This window comes from Bidens hawaiensis, unplaced genomic scaffold (assembly GCF_021521415.1).
Source record: "Bidens hawaiensis isolate Kalapana, Puna unplaced genomic scaffold, B.hawaiensis_p1.1 tig00006950_1, whole genome shotgun sequence".
NCBI classification, from domain to species: domain Eukaryota; kingdom Viridiplantae; phylum Streptophyta; class Magnoliopsida; order Asterales; family Asteraceae; genus Bidens; species Bidens hawaiensis.
The window spans coordinates 1158093-1177595 of NW_027491476.1; positions in this window are offsets into that span (position 1 = coordinate 1158093).

A 19503-nucleotide genomic window follows, 5' to 3' on the forward strand; every position below is an offset into this window, starting at 1 on the left:
CCAAGAAACCCTTCCCACCATTCATCTAGTCATACCACCCTCACCTGAATCTTTCTCAAACCAACCTGAATCTGAAACTGAACTGTTACCTATTCATGATACACCATCATCCTCACCCACCAAAATAAATGAATATTTATTAGTAAAGAACATGGAGTTAGAATTTGAGAACATTAAACTTAAAGAGAAAAATGCAGCCTTAGAAGAGGCATTGTTAAAAGCACTAAGAAGGATTCAAGCCCTGGAGCAGGTTGAGGTTGAGAAGACCTTAGATGCACCAAAACAAAGGGAAAATGATGACGAAGATGGCTTGGAAATGATTGGTAAACTATATGATGATTAAAGCAATGAAAAGACTGAAGATGAGACAGCAAATGCTTTGAAGTTAATCAGCATGGAATATGATGAAGATGAAGCTGAAAAGACTATTGAATTTGAAGGACATGTTGAGGCTGAGAGGGAGTATGTAGAAGAAGAAAAAAATGAAGAAGAGACCCCTGAGCAGATTGAGAAAAGGAAATTAAAAGGGAAGGGCATAGCACTATCTGAAGAAGACTTGTAGCCCAAGGCTACTGCAAAAATTGTTTCAAGTGATGAGATTCTAGAAAAGAATGTGTGTTTGGACCCGAATATACCTGAAGTTGAATATGTAAAGTAGGTCATTGAGCTAAGAAACGCTGAACTAGAAGAAGAGGAAGATGACATTCCACAAGAAGTCTTAGAGACACTGATCAATTCAAAGAAAGAGGAAGATGAGAAAGAAAGATTGAGAAAGCAAGCTGATGAGAGCTTAGCTTTGGCGGTGAAAGCATTAAATGAAAAATCTGAAGGCGGTCTGGATTGGGAGCACAAGCTGAAATAGAACATTAGAGAGAAGAAGGGGGACTTATGAGAAACATGTAAAGTTAGTCTCAGATTTGACATGGTTCAGAACCTACATTGATATGCTTTTAAATCCAAATGAATATGCCAAGGAAATGGTGAAGGAAGCTAGGAAATTTCAAGAAGAAGAGAGAGAGAAGGCAAGACTACCGAGTCAATTGCTAATTGAAAATGTCTCAGAGCCAGTGATAGAAGAAGTATGTGATCAAGTCAACATGGAAAATATGTCTGAACCTACTGTCACAGAGCCCACAAACTTTGAATAACCTGTTGTTAAGTTATCAGAAGAAAGAAATGATATATTTGATATTGAGATTCCTGATGCCAAAAGACAAAAACTTGAAGAGCCAGCAGTAAAGAAAGTATATAAAAGAAGAGAAAAATTGAAGGTCATTGAAATTGATGAACCTGTTATTGGAGCCCTGGAAGGGACTGAAGATGAGATTGTCATTGAAGAAGATGAGGAACAGATGAAAACTGATCCAAGAATCATATTTTTAATGTAGTATGGAATTGACTTTGAAATACTAAAGAAGATGTCTGAAACAGATATTGAACAAATGCTGAACAAAAGGCCAAGGAAAAGAAGGAGAAAAGAGAGAAGAGACAACAAAAATTAGAAGATGACAAAAACTATCTCTTGAGTCTTGATTATGAGCAGAGGCATATCAATAGAATGATAAGAGAAGGGATTATGGATGCAGCTGATGAGTGGAGAAAGAGAGAATCAAAGAGGAATTACTTACTCCAAGCTGAACATTTCATATCTTACCTAAACAGACAACCATTCAATGAGATTGACAAGATGTACAAGAAAGCTGTGGTGGATGAAACAGCCAGATATGTTGAAGAGGAAAAGAAGAGAAGCAATGAAGAATCTAAGAAAAAGTATGATGATATGAAAAGAAAATACACTAAAAAAGTAAGATTTCTTCTTGAAAATGGCTATGAGTTTGATGCTGCAAAAGACTTATCCAAGAAAACCTTGCAAGAGAAAGTAAGAATAATAAAAGAAGCTCATGAGTTGAAAAAGTTTATATTCAGATCGAAAGAGAAAACCCAAGAAAAGACAAAGAATAAGAAGATAGATTGGAAGCTGAAAGGAAGAAAGAAGAAGCAAAAGAATGGTTTGAGGACCCAGCAAGGGTAAAAACCTTGAAGGATATTTTGCTGAAGAAAGGGATGAAAGAAGATCGGTTTGAAAGTCTGTCACATGAAGAACTAATGGAAATTTATAATACAGAACAAAGAATGTTTTTGGAGGAAGAGAGAAAATGCAATGAAGAGTTAAGATTTAAGGAAAGTCCGATTGTTGAAGAAAGACCTGTTCAAGCTACAGAAGAAAGACTTACTAAACAACATATTGCAGATATGATCAGTGTCTTATGTATAAGAGGTGCTTAATATCCAGAATTGATGTTTAAAAGTGAAAAAGAAATAAAAAGGCTATATGATGAATCAGAAAAGAAGCATTCAAAGAAGCCTTCATCATCAACATCTGGAAGATAATTGATTCGATTTGAGGTGCAGAGGAAGCAACCACAAGGAAATTACTTCAATCTGCCTACTCACTTGTATTTTGATACAAGATCAAAGGCAATAAGAGTGGTTACTGAAAATGGAACTGAAACCCAGGTTGTATTAAGAAAGGACTTCAGAGAATTTAGAAGGGAACAATTGGAGAAGATGAACACAGTTAGACCATTATGACAATCTTCACAGAGATAAAATGGCAGGCCAAAAAAGAAATGATATTTTAAAGTATCTAAAGGAATTAGCAGAGAAGGGGTTCCCATTACTTGATAAAAGAAGAAAGGATACTTACACTGAGGCTAAAAAGATAAGAATGGAGAAACGATTGAGGGATGTCAGATGGTCAGAGTTCTGCTTTCCGGAACCAAAGAAAAATAGGCCTTCAAGCTCACAGACTAAACAGCGAACATGGCTCATGCTCAACTAGAAGAACACTAAGAGAGAGCCTAGCCATGAGAACGGAGATGATGGTGACCAATTCACAAGTTCAAGAAGACGGAAGAATTTCATACATCACATTAAATAAGAAAAGTGAAACAGTCTCACTCAGAAATTCAAAGGGAAAAGTTATTGCAATTGTAGAGCATGACTCAGAACTACAGTTCATACACGTCCAAGATCTAGCAGACATTATGGTAGTAGAAGTGCCAATAGACTCAAGGGACGCTGTTGAACTTGATATGTTCAGACAAAGATCAACTGCAGTCAGACATGACAAATTAATCAGGGCTCAGAGGCGAGATTGAAAAGAACTAAAAAGATTTGTGCTTACAGGAAAATCTGATGAATTTTTTGTTTTTATCTTTTTACGTACTTTGTTTAAACTTGTAATTTGATAATGCCTGCAATTTGATGTGTAATGCCTAAACGGCAGAATTTGATTATGTAATATAATGACTATTTCCTTCATATGATTATGATTACATTTTGATACATGTGTAACTTAATGCAGATATGTTTTGGTGCATCTGAGCTTGTTCCAATCTAGGGGAGATTGTTGAGTCGGAAATTTACAAAGAAGACTGGTATCTTCTCAACCTCCTCAAAAAATGGCTAAGTGTGGACTTCGAGCAAGCTTGGACCTTCGAGCATTGATTTACTACCTCGAGCATGATGTCTTATCCTCATAAGACTATCTTCTGGAAATTTTTCTAAGTGTTGAAAGCTTCGAGCAAGCTACACTTCGTTAAGCAAGGATGTTCTTCATCGATTATGGATTGCTATTTGAGCAAACGACTTGATCTATCCAACATAAACTAAGTCTTTCGAGCATCTTGGTGGGTCGATCATGGATACAATAAAAGAAGATCTCAAATGTTCTAAGTATAACCTTCGAGCATGGTTTAATCCCGAGCAAGCTTTGGTACCCGAGTATGCTGAAGTTGTTCATAATAAGTCATAAGGCAAGATTGAAGAGATCATGGAGAACATGCTTGCTTGTGGAACATGTTAGAGAAGTAAGAATAAGTTTTGAAGATTGAAGTCTGCTGGAGAAGAATAAGTTCTTAAGAAAATATTCTAAGTAAAGTCTGCTCGAAGACATCTTTCGAGCATACTATGCATTACAAGGTTTGCTCGAAAAGGAATTATCATACTCGAAGAACTATGTTACAGTTGTTTTTATTTTGTCATTCATTATGTAATCATTAGGGTTTTCTAGAAGGAATGTCTAGGACTATAAATTGAATCCTAGGTTTCACACATAGGCGGACGAGTTTTTATAGAATATGAGAGGATAATAGTCAGAGCGATTACTCCTCATTTATGCTACCTCGTACCGCCGTCACGAAACCCTAGACATTCCATGCAACCTTGTCACCGTTCATAAACAATATATTAAATATAGTGAATCTTTGTTTATTGCTTCTAATTATTATTGTTTTCACTCTAATATTCATTCCCAACATCTGCTTATACTGATTTCGCCGGTATATCAGAAGGTCTTCGGTTTAGTGTTCTCTTGTCGACTAATATTGGTTTTGCACTAGGTCCGGTCCTGACACAATATCTACCCCACGGCCTAGGATGCTGAACTTTGAAGCCTTAGGATCTAGGGGCAAAAGCAATGAAGACTTCAGCACATCAGGATCCTGAGGGAAAAGCATTGAGGAGTTCATTCCTATGAATCCTCTGCCTGAAGTTCAGAATCCTGAATCACCAGCCAGCGTCACAGCAACAAGGATCCCTGAAAGGATCCCAGGATTATAACACCAGGATCCTAACGCCGGTAACGCCTATCAGGATTCACTTTTAACTTCTAACAAAACTGGATTTGTGTAGCTTACAAGGATAAATTCTACGATGGCAGGAACTACAAATGTTGAAGAACACAATTTCCAACATACTTGACATAGTTCAACCTATAGCGGAGGTGACTGCTGCGAGGATGAAGGTTTCAAGGTTCCCTTCACCAATATGTGATGTTGAAATCCCGAAACGCCTCCAAACTCCCAACATGAGGCTTTATGATGGAATGACATATCCTAAAGAACACGTGGCTCAATATAAAGAAAATATGGAGATCATACCCATTTAAGCCAATCTAAAGAAAGCATGCTTATGCAAGGGCTTTGGATTAACTCTTACAGGATTAGCCTTGAAATGGCTATTGAGTGTCCCTCCTAATTATATTACTTCTTTTGCACATTTGGATAATTTATTTAATAACTAGTTTTCTTGTAGCAGGTCAATTGAGAAGTTAACTAATGATTTATACAAGATCACTCAGAAGCACGGTGAATATTTTAGAGATTATGTTAGTAGGTTTAGCAGGGAAGAATCAGGCTTCCTAATATTGATATGGCTATGGCTGTCCAAGCCTTCAAGATGGGATTGAAGAATAGTTCTCCTTTTTACGTGGACCTTGTAATTAATCATTGTAGGAACTTAGATGAAGTCAGAAACAGAGCTTCATGATTGATTAGGCTAGAGGAAGATCAAAGGATCCAGGAGAGGCTTAATGCACCAACATCTATTTATGATCATCCCGATCGAAAATCAGAATCCTCATCGCAACCATCATACAAATCCAAGCCGTACACTAAACCCAACAACCATAAAATTAACTCAGTACATGTAAAGTTGATGAGGAAGAAGACTATCTAAGGATTATTATTGTTTTACTGTTGATATGCCTGGACTAATGTTTGCTATGCAGGATCTTGGAGATAAGATTCGATGGCCAAGAAAGAATAACAAAACTACATCCTCGAAGGATCAATCCAAATGGTGTGCTTATCAAGAAGACTTTGGCGACACAACTGAAAATTGCATCGCTTTGAGAAAAGAAATAAGTAACCTTTTGAGAAAAGGATACTTGAAGGATCTCTTGAGAAGGAAAGGAAACAAAATGCAGGAGGATATTAAGCCCGCCTAAAGGGCACCATCTCCTCCTCTGGATGCAAGAATAGTTAACCTCATATCAGGAGGATATGACATATGTGGAACGTCCTACTCTGCAGCTAAAAGACATGCTAATGAATCCAAGTCTGAGATAGAAACCAGACCCATTAGAACGACGACTCTAATTGGTGAAAAGATAATAATAAGAAAGCACGAGTCATCATCGTTCATTCATATAGTAAGGATCTAGTCTATGATTATAATGACTTGTATCAATTAGGGTTACTATGGGTTAATGTGTGTTTTCTGAGAACAAATGGACAGAGTTTGGACAGCAATTCGTTAAACAATAATCAGATTCGTTACACGTAACATAATTTACAGGGTATTTATAGAGGATGAGTCCATTCGCTATCAAGCCTAGCGGATGAACTCCCATTCACTACGCCATCAACTAAGAATCTAGCGAATGACCTTCTAAAAAACAAACTCATATGCTAAACATCTTTAAGTATGAACTATCTAATCCCAAAACCCTATTCGCTAAACACCCTTAGTGATTGGGCTATCCATAATTACAAGATTAGTCCCTATACTATTACAAGAAGACCAAATTAAGTAAACAAAGATTAAGACGATAATACACGCATCAACAAGCTCCCCCTCATCTCGTGCTTTGTCTTTATCTCTTCAAAAACTGCTTAGTCTTCCAGTCAGCTCCGCAATTGATCCCAAAGGCAAAACATGTTCTCACAAGCCTTTGAAACTGCATTGCGAGATCATTATCTTTACTATACGTCCACTTGATCCGATTATTGAATAACAAGTGAAAATCAGCTTCAGACAGGTTCATAAGCCACATCAGATCAAAAAATCTAATAAACTTCACATTAGACAAACAGTGATCAACAAACTCACCCTCTTATATTTCATCAGCATTCACTTGACTTTGTACCACCCCAGTATCAACAACAAAGATGAGTGTCTTGATTTTAAGCATGCTAACATTCAATCGACCTCTTGAATTCTACAAACTCCTTCCATTTAACTCCCCCATGAGCAGTTGAATGACTAGATGTTGAGGCACCTGGTTGCTTATCAAAATGACCTGCTTTGGGATCATTGTCATGATCTTTATCTTTCACTATCTTCAACTCATCTTCTTTGCATTGAAGCAGCAAAATTAGATCCCCCTGCTCCTTTATTTTATCCACATGAGAAGCTACCAGAGCTCTCAACTCAACATTTTCTCGATGTAATACCTTCATAGAAGGAATAACTTTGACTTGATTTGCTAGCACATCATCTTGATGCATACGATCAACATTGATTTGATTGACTTGAAAATGTAGCATATTGAGCAGATAAAATATTTGTTGTTGAAATGACATATTGGAAAAGTTGGTAAGAATAGGCATCAATGCTCCATGGGGTCTACTAAAATGTAACACAGGAGTGGGAATCCTAACAGTTCCAACTGGCACTGTGGGTATTGTTGTAGTCATTTGAACTTGTCGACGAATAGGAACTGAAATGTATTGGAGAATCGGTTGAGGAATAGAACTGAAACTTGGATTAGTAGATGCAGTTGTAACAAGAGTCACAACAGGAGTCTCTTGAGCAGTTGTACGAACGTGTTCTTGCCTTCTTAGTCTTTTTAGTACCGGAGGAGTGATACCTCGAGACATAACAGGTGTAGGGTTCTAACTAATTACAACCTAGAAATTCTCCTACGTGATCTATTCTTTTTCTTAGGCTCTTCCACAGACGGAGCCTTACCCTTTGCTTTTATCTTTCTAGTTTCATCATCATCATTTTCATCATCATCACCACCATATTCCTTTTCAAATCTCAATCAACATGTATCCAGTGATTATTTGGCGGCGGCTGATAATTCGGATTAATTAGATGACCAATCAATCTATTCAATGGTGGATTGCTCTTATCGGTTTTCTATTCATTGTTTCATCAGTCATATGCTTTATAAATATCACATCTTGTAAGTTGAGTAGGTCTTTAGGCAAGTTTGGCAGCAACTTGTTTAGTATCATCTAAAGAAAATGAGGATACATCAGAAATTTCTCTCATTTGCTTTTACAATTCTCCTTCATGTTATAAAAGACCATCTTTGAAAAATTGAAAGGCTAGTTCAGCACCAACACCACCATTGCCGATTATAGCATAATTCTACACTTATCAAACCCCGCACGTCTACCACCAATGCAATGAAGCAGCACGTGCATCAGATACTTGTATGGCTCACACGTATTAGCTTTGTTGTATTGTGAGTAGTTCAAGTTCCAATCATACCTCAATCACTTGAACTATCCCTAAATTAAGTCCGCATCAAAGTTGTACACATTGTTGTCATTGTATTTGAATAAAAAAGTGTCTCTTATAATCAGAGAAGTGGTAATCACTTGCTGACCCTTGATTGTTTCAAAAATGTGTGTTTGAGCACACACGTAACGGGCAGTCTCCCAAAATGGTCGGATAATGCTTTAATAAGCTGGAAGACTCGTGGAGATAGCCCGATAAATCATTGACCTTCAAAGAAAATAACTTTATTTATTATTATTATTATTATTTATTTATTTATTTATTTATTTTTATTTTTTAAGGGTTAAAATTCAGTTGCGCTACACAAAGATAAGTGAGTAAGGACGACGTGTAGCGTGACATCATGTTTTTCTGAAAATACTTTTTGTCCTTCGCATAGTGCGAAGGACAAAATGGCAACAACGCCATTTTGATGTAGATTTCGTGCTCTTATAGAAAACAAGTATTTTTATTATCTAAATACATATAACTAGTATAGGCAAGTGTTTTGGTCAAAAATTAACAATAGTGATTTCGTAACCAAATTAGTAAATCGGGACTAGGTGCTTGTAAAGATGACTTGAAAACGGAGATTTGTTACGAGAAAAAAACCTGTTATCCTTAGGATAACAAGAAAAAAAACCCCAGGCGATGAAAACTATCACCACCGGTTTATTAATAATAAAGGTGATTACAAGTGTGGAGCTTAAACTTGATTGTGATTACAGAGAATGCGAGTACTAGTAAGTTCCCGAGTGCTAGAGTGTGTGTTATGATCAATGTTTAGAGCTCTATTTATAATAAACAAAGCCTAACAACTATTGCCTATAATTTAGGAAATGTGAGACCAAATCCAATTAGCCGTTGATTATTCAATCCCACACGTTTTCCTTATCAGCCATGCTCCAATAACAGCAAGTGCGAGTCCTTGGGAGATCATTGCAACGACCTTTGACCTGGTAAACAAGGAAAGTAGCTGACAATGTGTTAGTTATATAATGTAATTAGGATACATGTCGCCTTTGGAGGATACCGTATCCAAGATTAGTCTGAATACTGTTTGCTGAGGATACTGAAAATCCGAGCCCTAACAATTGTCCCCAAATTTTAACAGTTGTAGATATTGTTTACAGCTGTAAAACTTTTTGAATTTTGAATTTTGAATTTCTGCATGTGTGGACGATCTTGGATACACGTGTTCATCATCCTTGACTCTTGAACATCTATATCTATCCGAGATAAATATTCCTAATTCATTCCACCGTCTTCATAGGTAATATAATCTTTTCTCTTGATCTTCATCTTCTCAAATCATGAGTCCGACGCTTCATAAGTCTGGTGTCAAAGATTTCGTATCGCAAAATCTCCTTGCTAGTCCAGCGAGTGAGATATGCATATGCCGATATGTGCGGTCTCGAGGATGCTTTCCTCCTCGAACAGTTTTTAGACCTTTCGACGCTCCCTTTCTTCTGACCACGCCTCAAAAACTTGGATCAATTTTCCGTTTTTGCCATTTAAAATCGGCTTTTCGTACCCATTCCCTGCCTTTACCACAGGGTTCTTTTCTAGAACGGGCCTTAGTTTCGCCCAAACCATGCCGATGGTTTGGAGGACCTTGTTTGTTCTGGAGAGATTGATCGCTGATCATGCTCTTGATTTTACCCTTTCTGAGCTTGCGTCCGTGTATGATCTTCGTAGCCAAGGATCTTCAAGATACCTTCTTAAAACTAAATATGGCCGAACCCCGCTTGTTCTGAGAAACACTCAGAATAACGACCAGTGGAAGAGACAATTCTTCTTTGTGAAGACAGATTCTCTCCTTAATTCTGATGATCTTCCTTATCTCTGGGTCTCCAAAAGTAGGATACCTTATTTTGAAGTCTGATGCTGTCCTATTTACATCTAACACGTTTTATTTTGTTTTTTACAGCCTTGAAGCTTTTCGAGATTGCCCCTCCCACCAAAGAGACTGAGGCCAAACTTGATTCTTTTTTTCTTATCGACGAGGAGGAACGGACGTTTTATTTTTAGCCAATCCTCCAAGAACTATTGCCTTCAGCCAGCTCCGTTATGTCTGGTAAGGATCATTGAATGGTTAGTATAAATATTCTAAGGATTAGGGATACTGACCTGTATGCTTGTAGGTAAATCTGCTTCATTCTTTGCTTTGGATGACATTGACAGCATGGTTTCTACACGCAGCACTAAGAAAAAAGAAGCCGCTCCTATTCCCCAACCCAAATATGAAGTCAGCCGTGCTAAAGCTTCGAAAAAGAGGAAGACCCAGGATACATCCGACTCTTCTCCGATATGTGATCATGAATTCAATCTGGTATGTTTTCATGTTCTATCCTTGTATCCTATAGATAACATATGCTGAGGCTTTTTTTGATTTGTGCAGAGACTAGGATTGATATCCTCCAAATTCAGCAATCTCCATCATGAGCTTCTTGAGGCCAACACTCGTATTGCCGAAATGTTGAAGATTGCGAATGCCAAAACCAGCCTTCTCGAAAAGAAGACGAAAGAGATCGAGGACTTGAAGCAGGAACTCTCGTTAACCAAGAAGGAGCTAGTCCACTAAGAGGCGGATGGTCTTGTGCAGATCCAGGAGGTTACTGAAGGAGCGAAGAAATCGGCTGCTGTCTCCATTTTCCAGTCTCGACTTAGGATGGCTAAGGAGGCTAAGGATGCGGGGCTGGTGACTCCTTTTTGGGATGTGGCAGCTTGGGAGAGAGACTTGGCAGAGCTTAATGGTGAGAATGTGGAGGATGCTGGTCCTAGTGGTACGGAGAAGGCTACGGAGGAGGCTGTGGAGGTGGCGATCAAGGATACAGTGAAGGCGGTTGGTGGCGAGGTGCAATTGGGCGATGATAACGGTAAAGAAAAAGGTTGAGCCCAATTTTTAAGTTTTATGTGTTTGTGGGTTTGTGATGTTGGGTTGTAGTGGTTGTTGAACAATTTACTTTTCTGCTTTTGAACAATATTATGCTTAGGATATTAGGATACTTGGGTGGAGGGATCTTGACTTTCCAAGACGAAGCCCATGTTATCTTGACTTTTGGACATCTGGCAATATTCGGGTGGAGGGATCTTGGCTTTTCAAGACGAAACCCGGGTGTTGCCTTTCTAATTTCCTGCACTTATGATTAGTAATAACATAATCTTTTGGCTTTAAGTATTGTGTTTAGTAACTTGTAAGTTTTAGTTGGAGCATCATACGTCTTTAATTTTCTGAAATAAGTTACTTCGAGGATAATGCATCCTAAAAACATGCTTCTTGAATATTTCGAGGATTATGATTTCAGAAAATATTTCTTTAAGACTCTTTGTTAAAATATCCTGAGGATCATATATCCTAGACATAAAATGTTCCAACGATTATACATTTTTAGAAAACATAATCAAAAGACTTATTAGGAACCGATAAGAAATATCTTAAGGATAATATATCCTTATACCTTGTGTGAGTTATCATAATTAAACCAAAAAATTACACGAATCGAGTGATAAAACTAAGTATAAATAGTACCTTCATGGAGATCATTTATAATTCCAATAGGCTTACATGTGATGTCCCCAATCGTTGATCTTTTCAAGCATCATGCTTCTGGGATTTTTCTAAGTTAAAAACAACTTAGTAACCTTTTTATATTTAGTGATCTGTCAAAACAAAGGTAGATAATTTTGGCGATAAAGCCCATTTACTGGCAATAAAGCCTTTTTACTGGCAACTAGGCCTTTACTTCATAGACATGAAAATATCTAAACTTGAGATAAAACTGGGGAAACTCCCAAACGTATGGGCATGATAATGCCAAGACTTTAGATAAAAATGAAAGTGTTATAAACCTTAGATAACATGAAAATGTTATAAACCATATGTGTGACACGTCTGCCACTTATCTTAAGGATTCGTTATATAGCCAACAACAAATAGATTATCAACTGGTCTGGTCCGCCTGCCTCGAACTATACCCGAATCATTGTGCGCTCCAGACAGCGTTGGAAATGTGAAGACCTTTAAACCTTTTCAGATATCTGGGATATCATGTTCGTGTGCTCCAGGCGTTCGTTAGAAAGGTAAAGACCTTTAAACCTTAAGGGATATCAGGGATATCATAATCGTGTGGGAGGTGATCAACCTCTGACTTTTGTCAAGATAACATATCCTTAGGACAACTGCAAAACACTAAGCTCAAGATGAGGGGTTGGTGTTAGCCTGGTTAACAACCCTCCAATGCTTAAGTCAGTAAACTTGATTTAGAGATAAATAGTTAAAGAATATAAAAATAGATGAGGGAACATACCTTTATCTTGAGGATATGAACATACCAGTTAAGGGTACTAACAAAAATATGCCTTAAGGTGAATAACATTATAAGCTCTTGGTATAGGAACACCTTCCATAGTGATTAACCTGTAGGCCTCTTTTCCGGCTTCAGCTTCAATCAAATAAGGGCCTTCCCACTTAGGAGCTAGCTTTCCATCTGCTGGATTAGTGGTATTCTGAAATGCTTTTCTTAATACCATATCTCCTACTTGGAATCTTCGAATTCTGATATTCTTGTTGTAGGACTTGGCTATTCTTTGTTGGTATGCTTCCATTCTGATCCTGGCAAGATCTCTGAGTTCGTCAACGGTATCCAGTCTTCAGTAAGGCTTCGGTTGTTAGACTCAGTATCTTAGATGCTGGTTCTTGCTGTGGGGATCACCATCTCTGTAGGGATAACAGCTTCGGCCCCAAACACCAAGGAGACTGGTGTTTGTCCCGTTGCATTTTTTGAAGTGGTTCTATCAGCCCAAAGAACAAATGATAGTTCTTCAGCCCATTTTTCCTTCTTGGATCCCAATTTCTTCTTCAAATTGTTGATGATGATCTTGTTACTAGATTCTGCTTGACCGTTAGCTTGAGGGCGTACTGGAGTCGAAGTCACCATCTTGATTCCCCAACTTTCACAAAAGTTGGTTGTTCTACTGCCGATGAATTGTGATCCATTGTCACAGACAATCTCTGCCGGGATACCAAATCTTGTCTGGATATTGCGTTTGATGAATGAGATTACATCCTTTTCTTTAACTTGGACAAACGCCTCTACTTCGATCCACTTGGAGAAATAATCTGTCATAGCAAGCATAAAGACTTTTCCACCAGGAGCCTTGGGCAGCTTTCCCACAATATCCATTCCCCATTTCATAAATGGCCACGGGGATACGACAGGATATAATGGTTCAGCTGGTTGATGCAATATGTTGCTATGTCTTTGGCAAGCATCACACTTCTTTGAGAAATCCATTGCATCTCTCCTCATTGTTGGCCAGAAGTAACCTGTCCTCAGTATCTTGAATACTAAGGCCCTGCCCCCAGTGTGGTTTCCACAATCACCTTCATGTATATCCTTGAAAACTTCTTGTGCTTCTTGATATTCCAAGCATCTCAAGTATGGGCCTGCAAGTGATTTTCTATACAAGACATTATTCAGGATAATATACTGGGTTACCTTCATTCGGAACGCTCTGGGATTCTCTCCTTCTGGGATCTTGTTATCCTGAAGATACCGTATTATGGGGCTGGTCCAGGATATTGGATTGTCTTCGGGTTCTGAAGTCTCCATAACTTCGTGGCTCTCTTTTGTTGCTGAAGTCAAGATATGAACGATGGGTATCTTGATATCATCTGGTATCTTGAGAGCGGATGCTAAATTTGCTAAGGCATCTACTTCAATGTTCTCTTCCCTTGGTACCTGTACTATGTCAAATGTTTAGAAACACATAGCTAATTCCATAACTATTTCTAAATATTTTGCTAGGTTTTCTGCATTCACTGCATAAGAGCCATTAAAATGGTTAGCTAATAAAAAAGAGTCAACATAAACCCGAAGATACCTGACCTTCATATCCTTAGCTGGTTGTAAACAAGCTATTAAGGCTTCATATTTGGCCTCATTATTAGTAGCCTGGAATTCACAAGATATGGATAGAGGTATAATGTTGTGACATTTGAGCCCAAACGAGGTACACCTCAGCTCGTATTTACCGTTTAAGCAAATACGCACGTTTTGCATAACAAACGAACGATTAACCGTACGGGTCTGGTTATGACCCAGATATCCCGGGGGCCATCTATAAGTGATATACGTTTAATATGAGCCAAAACATTAGTTATATGGCCTTAGTTTGATAGCAAACAAGTTAAACGAAAACATGCTCGTTTAACTACCCGCTATTGATTTAAACGCGAAAGATAGTCACAAACCAAGCATTGTATCATCCGTTAAGCCGAAAAAGACCTATCAAACACTTGTCTGAAATGTTTTAAGCGATCCGTGAAAATATTTTTGATTTTCACAAACGTTTACTATGTTTTTATGATTTTACACAAAACTAGCCGAAAAACGAGTGATATCGCACTGTTTAACGCACCCGATAAGTTTTTCGCGCCAAAAACCGAACCCGAACTAAATTTGGACCGGGATTTTCATATTTGGGCTTGAGAAACCAGATTATTGGGCCAAAACAGCCCATCTTGGGCCCAATCTTTCTTCCGGCCGCAGCCCACCCCCACCCCCATTCTTTTATAAAACTTGTTTTACAAGCTTGGTTATTCATTTTAGTTGATAAAAATTGAGGTCCAAGCAGCTCTAAACCTGAAATTCCAGAAAACCTTCAAACCCTAAGGTAAGGGGCTTAAATAAGTAGTTTTTATGCTTGTTTAAACTTGTTTAATACCATAAAAACATGTCTTGGTTACTAAAAATCATTCCTAACCATGTAAAAATCCTAAAAATGGTCCATAAACATGTTTTGATCATAAACACGGTAAGGAACCAGTTTTGATAGTTTCTTTTTTGGCCATAAACACGGATTAAAGGGTTGAAACGGCGTTTTTACGGTTCAAAAGTTCGTTTTTGTGCACTAGCCGAAACCCTAAGTTAAGGGCTGTTATGTTGATGAAAAATTGCTTGGTTTGTGATATAGGACTTGTAACTAGCTTTCTTAGAAGCACAAGAACCTGAAAACTTGATTAAAAAGTCAGAAACGAGCCAAACCCGCTAAGGTAATGCCGAAACACTCGCTTACGGGCTATTTAGATTAAGGTTGTGATTTGCATATTTTTTAGGACTTCAAAAATTTTACAGGGACATCAGGGACCATGTCAATGAGCCCCTGTACAAATTTGGTAATTTTTCGATCATCCGAGAATATTTGGCGAATTTATTACCGAATTAGGACGTTTATTTGGGAAAAATAGCTAAAATACTTAAACAATTATGAAATTTTTCTGGGAACTCAGATTTGATGTATTTTAATCACATATGAATTTTGGAATCATTTGGAAAAGTTTAAAGGTGTTTTGTTTATTTGCGTTCGTGAGAATTTTTACAGCCGAATTTGGGCAGAAAAGAATATTGCACGAGCTTTTTACATTCTGGAATTGATACAGATTGATTTGGGACATGATTTGAGCATTCAGGAATTTTTGTGGAATTTTTGGAAATTGTTTGGGGTAAACGGATGATTTTCAGGCGAAATATAGCTGATAAAATGAATTTTTATAAATTAATAAATCATTAAATAAATTCCAGAAATATTTTTATAAAAATCTCCATATTTTAATTGATAAGTGGTTAAATTTTCATAATTTAATGATTAACGGTTAATTAATTATGCTAATCTGAATATTAAACATATTTAATTTTTATAAAAACCGGCAAGTTCGCTACTAGTGAATCTGCGGGAATATCAAAACACCAAGAGTGATCAAAAATCATATTTTTGGACTAATTAAGTAAAAATGAACTTTCTATGAGAAACCTGGACAATCCGGGTGGATTGTGCGCGTTTCTTCTTAAATCAAACTGAATAAACGGAAACGGGCCCCGTGGCTAATCCGGGACCCCAGTATGTGATTTTTTTTTATAACTTAATCATTTTGTTAACCAATACATTTACCCAATCTTATTTTCCCATAACTGTTTTCTAAACGCGTAAACGAACAACTTAGCCCAGCTAGGAAAACGGGAATCTGAGCCAAGTTCAGTTTTTAGTATTAGACATTGAACAACATCACAACCTAAGCCTATTGCCACTTTCTGGGCGTTCCAGCTACACCCAGATTAGTTATATAGCCCAGTTTAGTATTGAGATTATAATAATATTAAAATATTAATATTATTATAATATTGATTATAGGAACTACTGATAGCAGACCGATCAAACCACGAGCTGATACAGTACTGAATATCTACTAAACCGTGAGTTTCATGAACCCACTTTTAAACTGTTTTACGAACTTTTGGGGTGAAAAGCATGTTTACTTATATCTATATACTTATCTGAAACATGTGATGATGTGAATTATCTAATTGCTAACACATGAAAGTCCCCACGATCACGGTGATTAACTTCGAGCCGGTGGCTTGTGAATAGTACTATTTGTTTGACAAACCCAGGCGGGGCCAGCACGGTTGCTGAGACATTATCCCGTTTGCACATGTCCATATTTTTTTTTACGAACCAGCTATGTAGTGTTAGACATAGCTACCGGGGCATATTGTGGGCGAAAAGGGGCCACAGTGGTTGATTGAGCGTGGGAAATGGAGGCAGGCAGCACGAACAGTCCAGGCTTCACTGTAGCTTAGCATAATTACATCACATACATCATTTACATACATACATACTTATCTCATGATTACAAGTGCTGACTTGTGAATATTCATTACTGTTTTCTTGAAACTCGTGAAACTCACCAACTCTAGTAGTTGACCCGTTTTAAACTGCTTTTCAGGTGTACCTAAATCGGAATGATTGGGTGATCTGTCACTTGCCTGAAGTGTGCGGTTGATGCTATGTGAATAGAAGCAAAGGCGTTAGTAGTAAGAACGTTTAGTTAACGAATTAGTTTTGTTTGTACCACCTAGACTGTAAAACAATGATAGAACGAAGAATGTAATATAATGTAAATTAGTTTGTAATGTTTCTTTATAAACAATGTGTTGATACCAGGGGTGTCTGTTACATTCCCGTTTTACGCTTCCACATTATGCTAGTCGGGGTGTGACAAATGTCCCCCTGTGGCGATTTTAACAGGATACCCAAACCTGTTCCTCTTATGTTAGAGGCACCATCAGTATGCAAGGTCCAACTCTCCTTGACCTCCAATTGCTGAACTTCTTTTTCTACTTCTTCAATTATATCCTGGCTAAAATCAACCACAAAGTCGGCAAGTGCCTAAGATTTGATGGTTGTCCTTGGCTCATACAAGATATCATATGCACTAAGTTTCACAGCCCACTTTGCCATCCTACCTGACATTTTTGGTTTTCTCAAAACAGCCTTAATAGGATAGTTAGTCTTTACACGTATAGCATGAGTTTCAAAGTAATGTCTTAGTTTAGTAGAAGCCATTATAAGTGCTAAAATTAACTTTTCAATATAAGAATACTTGGATTCAGCATCTAGTAGACTTTTACTTACATAATATATTGGATGTTGTTGACCTTCATGATCTTTGACCAAGACAGTACTGATTGCACTCCCGGAAATGGCTAAGCACAAGGATAATGGCTCACTATCAACTGGCTTCATTAGGAGTGGTGCTGAGGATAAGTATTCCTTCAACGATACCAATGCCCTTTATTGCTTCTCTCCCCATTCGAACTTTTGATTCTTCCTTAGGATATCATAGAAGTCTTTACACTTCTCTGAAGATCTTGAAATGAATCTGTTGAGATGAGCTATTCTTCCAGTCAACCTTTGGACATCTTTGACATTTCTTGGTGATTTGATATCTAGGATAGGCTTGATATGCTCTGGGCTTGCTTCTATTCCTCTTTTGGTGACCATGTATCCCAGGAATTTTCCTGCTTTGACCCCAAAGTGACATTTGGCTGGATTCAATTTCATGTTGTATTCATCCAGGATATCAAATGTTGTTGCCAAGTCTTTGAGTTGATCCTCTGCCTTTCTTGACTTTACCACCATGTCGTCTATGTAGACTTCCACCGTGTCCCCCAGTTGGTCTTTGAACATCATGTTGACTAGCCTCTGGTATGTTGCACCTGCATTTTTAAGTCCAAAAGGCATTGAAGTATAACAGTATATACCTGTGGGAGTCATGAAGGCTGTGTCTTCTTGATCTGAATGCTCCATTTGAATTTGTTGAAATCCTGAGGATGCATCCATGAAGGTTAACAGTTCGTGGCCAGCAGTTGCATCCACCATTGAGTCAATGTGTGGGAGTGGAAATGGATCTTTTGGACAGGCCTTGTTCAGGTCTGTGAAGTCCACACACACTCTTCATTTTCCATTCTTCTTCTAGACCACAACTAGATTGGCCAACCATCTAGGATAATTGACTTCCCTTATCATTTTAGTTTTGAGCAGCTTTTGTACTTCTTCTTGTATGATAGCGTTTCTTTCAGGAGCAAACTTTCTTCGCTTTTGATGTACCGGCCTGAAAGATTTATCTATACCAAGTTTATGAGAAATTATGGATTTAGAGATACCTGTCATATGTTCATGTTTCCAGGTGAAGGTGGAGGCTCTCCTTTTTAGGAAGGATATCAATCCTTGCTCGATATCCTCAGGCATACCTGATCCTAACAATACTTTGATTTTGGTATCCTGAGGATCTAGGGATACTTCCTTTATTTCTTGATCTCTAGCCTGCATGACCTTCCCTGGTTGTTTCTGTAATTGCTATGCCTGAGTGGGCTTCGTAGTCCATTTCATTGATGAAGCATAACATTCCTTGGCGTCTTGCAGATCGCTTTCAATTTTGATGACTCCCCAAGAACTTGGGAGTTTCACACATTGATGATAAGGTGAGGGTATTGCCTGCATGCTGTGGATCCAGGGCCTGCCTAATATCACATTACAACAAGACAATGAGTCAATAACATAGAATTTTTGTAGAGAGTTAGTTCCTTCAATATATATTGGAAGTTTGATTTCTCCCAAAGTGTTCTTGGTTTTGCCACTAAATCCAATAAGGACTGAGGATTTTGGGATAATTTTCGTCTCCGGGATATTCATTTTCTTCAAGGCATCCATCTGGATAATGTTTACAGAGCTTCCTCCATCTACGAGTATCCTACGCACAAAACAGTTAGCAATACATAAAGTGATTACCAAACCGTCATAGTTGGGATCCACAAGGTCACATCTATCCTTCTCATCCAAGGATATGATTCTTTGAGATGTCAATGTGGAAGTATGGAGAGGTCTTTCTCCGTTGTCCATCTTTGTTTCTTTGGATTGCTTCTTAGCTGTTGAATACGAGGTTCCGCAGATGTCAGATCCTCCCGAGATGAAGGATACCACCTTAGCTCCGGGTCGTTGAGAAGGTGCTCTTTCAGGTATCTTGACAGGATCCTGACTTTTGTTCTTGTTTCTTCCAAATAGTTCCTTCAGGTGTCCCTTACT